Source organism: Megalobrama amblycephala, linkage group LG24, assembly GCF_018812025.1.
Source record: "Megalobrama amblycephala isolate DHTTF-2021 linkage group LG24, ASM1881202v1, whole genome shotgun sequence".
NCBI lineage: Eukaryota > Metazoa > Chordata > Actinopteri > Cypriniformes > Xenocyprididae > Megalobrama > Megalobrama amblycephala.
Genome location: NC_063067.1, coordinates 10,601,520 through 10,605,995, shown reverse-complemented (window position 1 = coordinate 10,605,995; position 4,476 = coordinate 10,601,520). Strand labels below are relative to the sequence as shown.

General features: G+C 38.7%; 1 pseudogene; it reads right to left on the bottom strand.

Annotated features, from left to right (window-relative positions):
- On the bottom strand, positions 1-3,377 carry LOC125260735 (annotated as a pseudogene).
- Between the last annotated feature and the right edge of the window lie 1,099 nt (positions 3,378-4,476).

Here is a 4,476-nt window from a genome sequence, read left to right as displayed (position 1 = left end):
TGACAATAAACAAAAATCTTTTTTGTGGCTTTAGTAGCTTGTTTTGTGATGTTCAGAGTTAATCAGTTAATCTGAAAATTTTGACACCATTGTTGAGGATCATACGCAGAATCTTGATGTCTTTATGAATAGACATGATGCTGTCTGAAAAATTTCTGCACAATGATAAAAACATTAGTATAAAGAGCCACTCTCCTGTGTTTTACCTCTGAGGGTCACCTGATTTGAACCACATTGGTGCAAAGCGATATATGTCTCGGGTGATGTCCCTGTAGTGCCGGCTGTCAGTGTTGCCAACACATACACCTGTGAGAGGAAATCATAGAGCAGCTAAAAGTGGCTCTTCACGAGACAATGATGTGCGTAAGTGGCACTTAAGCAGGAATGCATGACTTCACTTACCAGGGGCCACTGTGAGCTGAGGAAACATGACCTGCACTGTTTTCTTTATGACCTGGAACCCAAAAGCCTTCTCATCATATGAGCTATTGGGCAGCGGGTCGAATCCATTGACCATCTCTACCTTCACACGCTCATCTGATATGGTTGACTTGACCAAATCCATAACCTAAAAGATGACATAAAAGGGGATGTGATGTGATCAAACAGTGAGTGATTATAGTCAAGAGTTTGATATAAAGGGATAGTTCAACCAAAAATGAAAGTTCTGTCATTTAATCACCCTCACATCATTTCAAATATGAAGATATTTTGAAAAACAATGGGACTTTTATTGTATGGACACACATCATTAAAGAAAGTCATACAGTTTTTCAGTCACAAACATTTTTTTATTTTTGAATGGGTGAACTATCCTTCTAGAGTTAGTTTTTTATTTAGAGTGATTCATGTGAAACTGGTTGAGAAGGTGTGAAGAGCAAAAGATAATAGATGAGCTATAACAACTCTAGCCTGGATGAATGAGCCATTGAGTGGCTACAGCGTGACCTCTCACCTCCTGCAATGTTTGGGCTGAGTGGATACGGAAATTGACAAAAGCTTCAGGATATGGGTATATACAAGCTTACTTAGATGCTTATTTACAAAGTTAGTGTTTGTTGCATTTAATCAATAATACAGTAAATCATATGTTAAATATTTTACAAATATCCTGTTCAGCAGCATCTTCTGAAGACTTCAATCATGGTGTTTCAGGGAGTTCAGAAACTGCCTACTGATATAAAGAATAACTCCCTTTGGAGTGGACTTTGTGCTTTGTAACTTTGCAGACCTTTTTCATTCTCAAACAGCAACATTACACAATAAAGAAACATAATATGTCCTCTTTAAATTAACTTTGGTAGTCCAAACAATTTTCAGTGCAGGAAAAATCCTGTATAAAATATACTTTGATATGATATTGATTACTGTAGTCAGCATTAAGACAATAATATGAACTACCTGCTGAGTAGCGGAGAGAAGAGCCACAAATTAGACATGATGAATCTGAGAGGCAAACCAAACTACAAAATAAATAAGAGAAATGGTTTGTTGTAAAGCAAGTCTGTATGTCATAAAACGTAGCCTGTAAAATCCTCTGCTTGAACACTTTTACCTTATGTGCCAGGTGTTCAAATGTGCCACGCTCAGGACCATATCCAAACAGTCTGGGCATCCGATTTTCCTCCAACCTGAGAAAAGATGTTACCAAAAACATCATTTAAATAAAGTCTTTAACTCAGTTTAACACTGTTTTGAGAATAACTTGATAGCAATAAAAAAAAATCACAAAAACCTCTAATAAAAAGATACATTTTTCAGTATTTCCAATTGTTTTACAATAATAAAGTGTTTTAGGGGTTTCTGCTTGCCTTCTGACAGCTGAAGCCAAGATGCCAATGCTGCTCTCTCTGGGCGGCATGGATGAATGTCCTGGAGCGCTGCTGACACTCAGCTTTACTGTGGCCTGACCCTTCTCACTGATACCTATTCTACAAAACACACACAGGGCAAATATTATATACTAATTCAATAATAAATGACTCTGCTAATAGAGCTTCTCAAAATAACATTCTCACAGGGCAGCAGGTCCATCCAGGCTACTTATGACACCGTCCAGCACTGCCAGGCCTTCATCTAAAACATACTGGAGCTTCACCCCTCGAGTCTTCAGGAGCTTCACGATATTGACTGCACCATGTAAGCCATTCACCTGACATATAACCATATAAATAAGTGCATTAAAATAAGTATTATAAATGACATCTAATCAGTTCACTTGAGACTGACCTCCTCGTCGTGACCCAAAACAATGTAGAAGCTTCTCCGCCTGTAGGATCCCCTTCAAGAGCACATCATTACAGTTAGCATCAAGTTGAAGTAAACACTTGTTCCAATGTAAAACAATGCAGTGCAGATTCACTGTACCATCACAGACTGTTTGTTGTCGATGGTTCCTCGTCCATAAATGAAGCCATTGATCTCTTGAGCAGAGAAAGGAGGAGCGTCCCACCCATCCGCCTCATAGGCCGGCACTACATCAATGTGAGCCAGCAGCATGTACGGCTCCAGATCAGGCTCTTTCCCTGGTACCGTGAACAGATGGCTGTAGTTTCCCACCACCTCATGTTTGACCAGGCTGGATGAGAAGACCTTTGGGAAGACTGAGAAAGAAACCAGTCTTAAATAACACTCCTTTAGTTTCACTCATTCCAAAACCTAATATTACTAAATCCTACATTTTAGGGAAAGTAGCCACTTTTCCTTTAGTAATATTAGGTTTTGCAATGAAAAATAGAGTTAAAAATAATGATTACAAAATAATGAATAAGTGTCAAGTGAAATGAAGTGCTTAACCTTCAGAAAATGCTTTTTTATATTTTTAAATTGTATTTTTATTTATTCTATATATAAGCTTTGGAATTTTTGTTATCCTGTTACCAAAATGTAGGACGTCTAAAGCCTCTGAGACCAATTTTATGAAATACTTCACTATTTGTAATGGGAAAAACATGGTTTTTGTATGTATTTATAACTTTGAAAAAGGTAATGGGACACAAATCAGGGGAAGGTTGCAGTAATTTTGCGTTGACAGCACTGTTTGATGCTGTTGTAACTCATGGTGTCTCACCCCTCCTCAGCAGCCCGTCGAACTGTCCTAACTGTGGCAACAAGGAACAAAACTGTAATCGCAAATATGGCACTAAACAGCAGCACTTTGAGAAACTTAAATAATTTCCAGTGAGTACTGTGGCCTGTCATGTTTCAGGAAGTACGAAAGAGTCATTTCATAATCAGGGTTCATGTTTATCTAATACCTCACTGATGACGCAGCACGAGCGCCCTCTGCTGCTGTGGATTAGAATCACGTGAATCAGCCACAGAAAGGGTTAGTTCTCCTAAAAATGAAATTTCTGTCATTAATTACTCACCCTCATGTCGTTCCAAAACCGTAAGAACTTTGTTCGTCTTCGGAACACAAATTAAGATATTTTTGATCAGAATCAGAAGAATCAGAATCAGAAAGAGCTTTATTGCCAGGTATGTTGTTTACACATACTAGGAATTTGTTTTAGTGACAGAAGCTCTACAGTGCAACAGAGTAACAGTGACAAGACAAGACACATAATAAAAAGAATAAAATAATAATATACAAATTTACAAGATAGACAAAGTGCAAAAAAGCAAAAGACAATATATATTATAGACAATTGTATGTACAATTATGTGTGCAAATTGAGATATAAATAAGTGTTTTAAGTAAATAATGTGTAATAGTGTTATGTGTTCCGTGTTTGTCAAGTGTTCATGAGATGGATTGCTTGAGGGAAGAAACTGTTCCTGTGTCTGGTCGTTCTGGTGCTCAGGGCTCTGTAGCGTCGAAGAGTTCAAAGAAGTTAAAAAAAAATGACAGTTCAAAGAGGGAGTGTGCTGGATGTGAGGGGTCCAGAGTGATCTTCTTTGCCCTTTTTCTCACTCTGGATAAGTACAGTTCTTGGAGAGTGGGGAGGGTTGTGCCAATGATTCGCTCAGCAGACCGGACTACCCTCTGTAGTCTTCTGAGGTCAGATTTGGTAGCTGAGCTGAACCAGACGGTAATTGAAGTGCAGAGGATGGATTCGATGATGGCAGAGTAGAACTGTTTCAGCAGCTCCTGTGGTAGGTTGAACTTCCTCAGCTGGCGAAGGAAGTACAACCTCTGCTGGGCCTTTTTCACAGTGGACTCGATGTGGTTGTCCCACTTCAGGTCCTGGGAGATGAAATCCAAAATATTTTTTTTTTTAAATCCCCTATAGAAAGCAATGCACTTTCCATATTCAAGGTCCAGAATAGTAAAGACATTAAAATAGTCAACGTGACTACAGTGGTTCAACATAGAATCAACTTTAAGGCAGAATCATAAATGACAGGTAATACAAGATTACAAGCATTAGGCAGGGCTCGATGTGAGGGGGATGCCATCCCCCTTGTTGAAAAAAATAACTAAAAGCATCCACTTCGTAAAGCCACCACCTTCCTTACCATCCCCATTAGATT